Source organism: Procambarus clarkii, chromosome 45, assembly GCF_040958095.1.
Source record: "Procambarus clarkii isolate CNS0578487 chromosome 45, FALCON_Pclarkii_2.0, whole genome shotgun sequence".
Lineage (NCBI taxonomy): Eukaryota > Metazoa > Arthropoda > Malacostraca > Decapoda > Cambaridae > Procambarus > Procambarus clarkii.
In genome coordinates, this window is record NC_091194.1 from 11,340,682 (window position 1) to 11,350,528 (window position 9,847).

A 9,847-nucleotide genomic window follows, 5' to 3' on the forward strand; every position below is an offset into this window, starting at 1 on the left:
AAGGTATCTGTAAGTCAGTGTAGCGTCCTCAGGAGTGACTTAAGGTATCTGTAAGTCAGTGTAGCGTCCTCAGGAGTGACTTAAGGTATCTATAAGTCAGTGTAGCGTTCTCAGGAGTGACTTAAGGTATCTATAAGTCAGTGTAGCGTCCTCAGGAGTGACTTAAGGTATCTGTAAGTCAGTGTAGCGTCCTCGGGCGACTACAAACAGGGTAAAGGTGTGTTGGACTGTGCTTCACAGTGACTGGGCAGGGCAGAACAAAATAACATGATGTTCGGTGGTAGAACTAGGCGGAGGTACACCGTAGAGTTGTGCTCAGGGAGGCTTCCAGAGCGTGACACCCGCGCCATCTAGCGGCCGCAGCGGCACGTTATACAGAGGTCTCACTTCCTGGCCCACCTGTGTGGTGGAGGTACTTGTCCTCCCCCACAGGTGTGGTGGGGGGGGGGGGGGTATGGGGAGGGGGGAGGGAGCACGGGGAGTGGGAGGGGAAATGACACTATTGTCACTCCAACACTGTCACTACAACACTGTCACTCCATTACTGTCACTCCATCACTGTCACTCCAACACTGTCACTCCAACACTGTCACTCCAACACTGTCACTTCATCACTGTCACTACGTCACTGTCACTCCATCACTGTCACTCCACCACTGCCACTCCATCACTGTCACTCCACCACTGCCACTCCACCACTGTCACTCCACCACTGTCACTCCACCACTGCCACTCCACCACTGTCACTCCACCACTGTCACTCCACCACTGTCACTCCACCACTGTCACTCCACCACTGCCTCTCCACCACTGTCACTCCGCCACTGTCACTCCACCACTGTCACTCCACCACTGTCACTCCACCAATGCCACTCCACCACTGTCACTCCAACACTGTCACTCCAACACTGTCACTTCATCACTGTCACTACGTCACTGTCACTCCATCACTGTCACTCCGCCACTGCCACTCCATCACTGTCACTCCACCACTGCCACTCCACCACTGTCACTCCACCACTGTCACTCCACCAGTCACTCCACCACTGTCACTCCACCACTGTCACTCCACCACTGTCACTCCACGCTTCAGCCTTCCACGCTTCAGTCTTCCACGCTTCAGTCTTCCACGCTTCAGCCTTGCACTACACTCGAGTACACAAGCAACCTGCCCACCTTGAGGGTTGCCGGTGGTGGCGTGGGTGTGTGTGTGTGTGGCGACCGTCGGGGCCTGGGTGGTGGTGGTGCTGGCACTGCTGAGAGTGCCGGCACCCAGGCTCCCAGAGTCGGCACCCAGCCAGTCCTCCCCGGGCCTCGGGAGGCCACGTTCTGGCACCTGCCCCGACCACTGTCACTGCTAGTCCACCACTGGCACTCCATCACTGGCAGTCTATCACTGGCACTCCATCACTGGCACTCTATCACTGGCACTCCACCACTGGCACTCTATCACTGGCACTCTATCACTGGCACTCCACCACTGGCACTCTATCACTGGCACTCCATCACTGGCACTCCATCACTGGCACTCTATCACTGGCACTCCACCACTGGCACTCTATCACTGGCACTCTATCACTGGCACTCCACCACTGGCACTCTATCACTGGCACTCCATCACTGGCACTCCATCACTGGCACTCTATCACTGGCACTCCACCACTGGCACTCTATCACTGGCACTCCATCACTGGCACTCCATCACTGGCACTCCATCACTGGTACTCTATCACTGGCACTCCACCACTGGCACTATCACTGGCACTCCACCACTGGCACTCCACCACTGGCACTCCGCCACTGGCACTCCACCACTGGCACTCCGCCACTGGCACTCCGCCACTGGCACTCCATCACTGGCACTTCATCACTGTCACTCCGCCACTGGCACTCTATCACTGGTACTCCATCACTGGCACTCCACCACTGTCACTCCACCACTGGCACTCCACCACTGGCACTCCACCACTGGCACTCCATCACTGTCACTCCACCACTGTCACTCCACCACTGCTACTCCATCACTGGCACTCCACCACTGCTATTCCATCACTGGCACTCCACTGACACTCCATCACTGGCACTCCATCACTGGCACTCCACCACTGCTACTCCATCACTGGCACTCCACCACTGTCATTCCATCACTGGCACTCCATCACTGGCACTCCACCACTGTCACTACATCACTGGCACTCCACCACTGGCACTCCACTGCTACTCCATCACTGGCACTCCACCACTGTCACTCCATCACTGGCACTCCACCACTGTCACTCCATCACTGGCACTCCACCACTGACACTCCACTGCTACTCCATCACTGGCACTCCACCACTGACACTCCACCACTGTCACTCCATCACTGGCACTCCATCACTGGCACTCCACCACTGACACTCCACCACTGTCACTCCACCACTGTCACTCCACCACTGGCACTCCACCACTGCCACTCCATCACTGGCACTCCACCACTGACACTCCACCACTGCCCACCATCACTGGCACTCCACCACTGGCACCCCATCACTGGCCCTCCACCACTGCTACTCCACTACTGGCACCCCATCACTGGCCCTCCACCACTGCTACTCCACCACTGGCACCCCATCACTGGCCCTCCACCACTGCTACTCCACCACTGGCACTCCACCGCTGGCACTCCATCACTGGCCCTCCACCACTGCTACTCCACCACTGTCACTCCACCACTGGCACTCCACCACAGCCCCCCCACCACCCCACGGGACAACAGTGGTGGTGGGGTTGTGGTGGTGTATTGAGTGTCAGGTTGTCTTAGTTACGTGTTCGGGGAAGTATGTTTGGTTTATGTATACAAAGATACACATGTGTATCACACACACACACACACACACACACACACACACACACACACACACACACACACACACAAGGGGGGCCTCGTAGCCTGGTGGATAGCGCGCAGGACTCGTAATTCTGTGGCGCGGGTTCGATTCCCGCACGAGGCAGAAACAAATGGGCAAAGTTTCTTTCACCCTAAGTGCCCCTGTTACCTAGCAGTAAATAGGTACCTGGGAGTTAGTCAGCTGTCACGGGCTGCTTCCTGGGGTGTGCGTGTGGGGTGTGGGAAAAAAAAAAAAAAAAAAAAAAGTAGTTAGTAAACAGTTGATTGACAGTTGAGAGGCGGGCCGAAAGAGCAAAGCTCAACCCCCGCAAAAACACAACTAGTAAACACACACACACACACACATAGATATGATAGAGCCCAGTAGGATCAGGAATCTGTACACCAGTTGATTGACAGTTGAGAGGCGGGACCAAAGAGCCTGAGCTCAACCCCCGCAAACACAACTAGGTGAGTACAACTAGGTGAGTACACACACACACACACACACACACATACACATATAAAGAGGATAACATCAGCGGCATACGCCAGGTTGACCGACATTAAAATGGTCTTTAGAAACTTGTGTAAGGAATTATTCAAAACTTTTTATACCACATATGTCAGACCAATCCTTGAGTATGCAGCTCCAGCATGGAGTCCATATCTAGTCAAGCATAAGACTAAACTGGAGAAGGTTCAAAGGTTTGCCACCAGACTAGTACCCGAGCTGAGAGGTATGAGCTACGAGGAGAGACAACAGGAGTTGAACCTCACGTCGCTGGAAGAAAGAAGAGTTAGGGAGACATGATCACCACATACAAGATTCTCAAAGGAATTGATAGGGTAGATAAAGACAGTCTATTTAACACAAGGGGCACACGCACTAGGGGACACAGGTGGAAATTGAGTGCCCAAATGAGCCACAGAGATATTAGAAAGAACTTTTTTAGTGTCAGAGTGGTTGACAAATGGAATGCATTAGGAAGTGATGTGGTGGAGGCTGACTCCATACACAGTTTCAAGTGTAGATATGATAGAGCCCAATAGGCTCAGGAATCTGTACACCTGTTGATTGACGGTTGAGAGGCGGGACCAAAGAGCCAGAGCTCAACCCCCGCAAGCACAACTAGGTGAGCACACACACATTACATTAGCTAATAGCTAAATGAAATGAGACGCTGTGTGTCACTTTATAACACTTTGTGACTACTCCAACTCAAAAGATAACAAATATATAAGTGCATTAAGCAGGCGAGTGAGCAGCGCATGTCCGCCCCGCGCAAGGTCCACAACTCAACTGAGGTTTTAAACCACGGTTGCCAGATCCAAATTGCTGAAAGTAGCGAGCTGAGGGTCGAAAAGTAGCGAATTTGTAATAAGAGTAGCCCAATTTTTTGTTTAGTGACTGATACGGGTTTCAAAGTAATATATTTTGATATATAGAGTACATTTTACGATTTTAATTGTTTTATTAATATTATCTCTGCAAATATATATTTAACAAATATGATAATAGGATAACTGACCAATGTTTACTGTATGAAGCCTAATGAGTGTGGAGTCCTTCCACGTCTTCACAGTTGAAGATTATCAAGAAGATATTGATCTGCATCAACAACCTCGTTCTTGTATATTTCAGACTCATATTTAAGCATTGCCATGAGTGGTTCAAATGATGAGCAACAAGTTCCGTTTTCTTCAAGATATGTTTTGATTCTCAAGATTGATGTCAAAAGCTCCAGTCCCATTCGATGTCTCAGTTTAGTTTTCATAGACGTTACCCTCGAAAATATCCGTTCAACTAGGGCATTACTGACTGGCAAGCTGTATATTTTCAATGCAAGCTCAGCGAGGTCAATCAGTATGGGATCGCCAGCAGTGTTCTTGACAGTTATTGTCTTGGTTTAAAATGATGATCCAGAAGTTGGAATTTGTCCCTCACAAATGTTGGACCAGTCAATGGTTAACGGTAGGCGCCACTGACTTTCAATTTCACTAAGCTTAGATTGATCAGCTTGTACTAATGGGAGTTCTGAAAATGGTGGCCGTGTGTGACTAAGGCCACCATTAAGGACTAAGTTTTAACACTACTTAGAATATGAGAAAGAAGCTATTTGGAAGTTTTCACTAAACAATTATCGCATCTTTCTTGAATATTTTGAAACTTTTCCTGGGTTATAAAATTATTGTGTCTGTTAGTGGCCCGAAGTGTTGAAAATTCGTAACCAAAGTCAACTTTCTCCAGGGGCAGATACATAGAATTGTAGTCCAAATTAACATGAAGCTTTGCATGATGAGGATGCACGATTCTTCTGAGTATTCCAAGAGTGAAGTTTTCTAAGACAGTGTGAAGGCTACACTGATCTCCTTCATCTTTTTGATAAAGTCAATTCATCCTTTCAAAATCATTTAGTATTGGTTTGAGACATGTGTTCAAGTTCAAGTTCAAGTATGTTTATTGAGATAAGCAATAAATACATCTCAAAGGGATAGAGTAGCTTAGGCTATTTCTACCCCCCTGAGACATGTGAAATATAGCTTATTGGAGGGATCAGCATACATTGAAAATAGTTGCCTTGCAACATATTTATCACAAGAGGAAAAAGCTATTTGGTAATGAGTTGTTAGAGAATCCTACTGATCTAACAGCCGCTTTACACTACCGCTCCTTGCCAACCATCGTCTTCCTGACAAAGGTATTAACTGTAAGGGATCTCTCACATCATTTATCAATCTGTAAATTCTAGATAATTTTCTCCCCTTAATGAAGATCTGTGGAACCAGTTGTAGCTTTTGGGATGAAGTATTAATGACAATTAAGGTTGGGAAATCTATGGCCCCTGGGGAGGATTACCTTGCCTTGCGGTTACTTTTTCTTTAGAAGGTTCCTAGGATCAACGTCCCCAGGGGCCGGTCTCTGACCAGGGCTCCTGCGGTAAGTTGTCTAGTCAATCAGGCTGTTGGCCGCGGCTGTGATTTGTACACATTATATTATAAAAGCATAAATAATCATCATATAGTTTCTTAATATTAATAGCCCAAAGTAGCCCAACTTGCTTTTAAACTAGCCCAAAAAGTCGCAAGTAGCGAAATTAAAAATTTGGGAGCGCGGGGCTCTCAAAAGTAGCCCAATTCGCTACTTGTAGCCCAATCTAGGCAACCCTGTTTTAAACACGGCAAGAGTCCTGCCACCTCTCTCTCTCTCTTGTTGCCAAATCTATGTTAATGCCCAAGTGCAAGCAGGTTAACCATTAATTATCCTATCAAATATTCATCCCACACCTGTATGAAGAATGTTTTTACATCAACTCTTCCCCCACTACACATAATTATCTCAATATAGGGATCCTCACTGCCTCCCTCCCCAATTAAATTCCAGGTTGAGATGTGGCCGCCATCCCCAGTGGTGAGTGAGACAGGCTTTACCCAACTGTTGACTGCATTGACGTCATGAGCCTTCACAATAATCTAAATAAATGATAAATATATTATAAATTCTATATAAATTACATCAGTTTTAATTGCATATTGCTATCTCAACTCTAAAAGCCCTTGGAACTTACATGCCAATTAAAATATTACATGCAAGAGATTACATTGAAGTCACTATGTACATTTTACACTTAACTAAATTTACATATAGAATTTACATATGTTATAATAAATAAATTACTGACGCGCGAAATGCGAATTAATATGAATAAAAATTAAAATAAAATATTCAGAATTAGAAGCCTATACTCGTCAAATTTGCATACTCTTGCTTTGAATTAGTTACTCTATATTACTCTTGCTTTGAATTAGTTACTCTATATTACTCTTGCTTTGAATTAGTTACTCTATATTACTCTTGCTTTGAATTAGTTACTCTATATTACTCTTGCTTTGAATTAGTTACTCTATATTACTTTTGCTTTGAATTAGTTACTCTATATTACTCTTGCTTTGAATTAGTTACTCTATATTACTCTTGCTTTGAATTAGTTACTCTATATTACTCTTGCTTTGAATTAGTTACTCTATATTACTCTTGCTTTGAATTAGTTACTCTATATTACTCTTGCTTTGAATTAGTTACTCTATATTACTCTTGCTTTGAATTAGTTACTCTATATTACTCTTACTTTGAATTAGTTACTCTATATTACTCTTGCTTTGAATTAGTTGCTCTATATTACTCTTACTTTGAATTAGTTACTCTATATTACTCTTGCTTTGAATTAGTTACTCTACATTTGCATACTCAAGCGTGCTAAGTGTGCACCTCTAATTACTCTCTACCTTAGCTCGTATGCAAATTAACCTTAAGTGTTTCATATCAATACGGAAGCCAAGCACATAGCAACGATCCACAGCTGAAGTTATAGAGACAGACGAGTCACAGTTGAAGTTACAAAGATATAGACGAGCCACAGCTCAAGTTATAGAAACAGACGAGCCACAGATGAAGTTATAGACACAGAAGCGCCATAGAGATGTGAGGCAATACAAGAATGAACTAGACACATCATCGTTTTCCACCATGTTAACCCTCGACATGACAGGCAACTGCGAAGGCGGAGCTCAAGAACTGAAGCTTGATTCTAAAAAAAAACTAACAAAAACAAAACAAAAAACACACAAATAAAAGAATAGAGACAAAGAGCCGAGCACAACAAGGCTGCCCCAGCGGTCAGGTCTTACGCTATATTCTTGTTTTAACTAAATGAAAGAGAGTGTTGTTAGGCTTGTGTGTCATAATGTAAATAGTGAAGACCAGGAGGTGGGGGCCCCGGGCTTTGGCCCCCCCTTCTCCACCCCCCTCACACACACACACACACACACACACACACACACACACACACACACACACACACACACACACACACACACACACACACACACACACACACACACACACACATACACACACACACACACACACACACACACACACACACACACACACACACACACACACACACAGCGTAGAGCTGCCCAACTGCCTTCGTTGTGCGCAGAACAGCCTTCAGGAACCTGTGCAAGGAATCATTCAGAACTTTGTACACCACATATGTAAGACCAATCGTGGAGTATGCGGCCCCAGCATGGAGCCCGTACCTTGTCAAGCACAAGACGAAGCTGGATAAAGTTCAGAGGTATGCCACTAGGCTAGTCCCAGACCTAAGAGGAATGAGTTATGAGGACAGGCTGCGTGAAATGCACCTCACGACACTGGAAGACAGAAGAGTAACGGGAGACATGATCATAACCTACAAAATTCTCAGAGGAATTGAATTAATTGGAATTGTGGGGCCAGTACCACATACACCATGTGGGACGAGCACTACAACATACAATTACCTCTCAAATCTGGATAATAAATGTTAAAATGATAGATAATACTAAGAGATGAGACATGATCACAGCATAAAAGATCCTAAGAGGTGTAATCAAAGCGGAATGACATTAGTGGTAACTCAGACAAGACTTCATCTAACACGATCAAGACTCACAGGATGAGTGACGCTGCCCAATACTGTCACTACGGCGGTGTCCACTCACAGGATGAGTGACGCTGCCCAATACTGTCACCACGGCGGTGTGTCCCCTCACAGGATGAGTGACGCTGCCCAATACTGTCACTATGGCGGTGTGTCCCCTCACAGGATGAGTGACGCTGCCCAATACTGTCACTACGGCGGTGTGTCCACTCACAGGATGAGTGACGCTGCCCAATACTGTCACTACGGCGGTGTGTCCACTCACAGGATGAGTGACGCTGCCCAATACTGTCACTACGGCGGTGTGTTCACTCACAGGATGAGTGACGCTGCCCAATACTGTCACTACGGCGGTATGTTCACTCACAGGATGAGTGACGCTGCCCAGTACTGTCACTTTGGCGGTGTGTCCACTCACAGGATGAGTGAAATATAATTCTTCCTTCTGTACTGAGTATTGAAGAGACCAAATAAGCCAGCACGGATAACTATTCAGAGTAACTCTGTACACATTTACAAAAATAATGTTAAAAGTAATGTTTTAGTTTACAATAATGGTAATAATTTCCATTACAATAATGGTAATTATTAATGTTTAATAACATTAAAAGTCAAGAGACAAGGGCCTTAACCAAGAGTCAGGCAATTATCAGGAGAAAGCATTAAACAATTACGTTTATGTAGATCTTGGAAGGTGTCAGGATAAGGATTTGGGATGGGACGAAGGGAAGGAATGATGCCCAACCACTTGGATGGTCGGGGATCGAACACCGACCTGCAAGAGGCGAGACCGTCGCTCTACCGTCCAGCCCAAGTGGTTGAACGACCTGAAAGAATAGTGTACACATTAGTTGGAAGTCGGGCGACTGGGAGCTAAAGCTCGGCCCTGTTGAGTGTATTATAGGTAAGAACACAGAGAGACACGCCATGCAACAAGGCTGTCTCACAACTACCCAACCAGCTCTTCCGAACGATTGTCCGAACTGGTCACCAGATCCGACTTCGAAAGAGAAAGAAAACATCAGTGGTCATGACTCTCCAAGCCTTGCTTGACTGTGTGGGGGCGGTGGGCGGTGGTGGGCAGGTCCGGGTGGACATCGGGCCTGTTAAGCATGCCCATCTTACTACGCGGCTGGCTAGGCTGAGGTCGATAACAGCTTCATTGTTTCATATGTGCCGCCAAGGATTCGGAGGCGGGGCCAAGGGACCGCGTGCATTGGCGAAATACTAAATTTCACTGGCGATTGTTCACTTTTCGTATTGTTTTGGTCAAATCATTTAATACTATTTCATATTTTCTGGCCTTAGAGCCGTTTTTGGGCATCGTTCTCGGGAAGCAAACTCTTTTCTAAGCCCGTGTAGATTACATTTTAATTCAGTTTATAATATTTTGTACAATATTTAGTACGCTAGTACAAATATAAATATGAGAGTGAATGAAAATCACTGGAGAGTTTCGTCTGCAGGAGCGAAGCGCTGATTGGCAGGG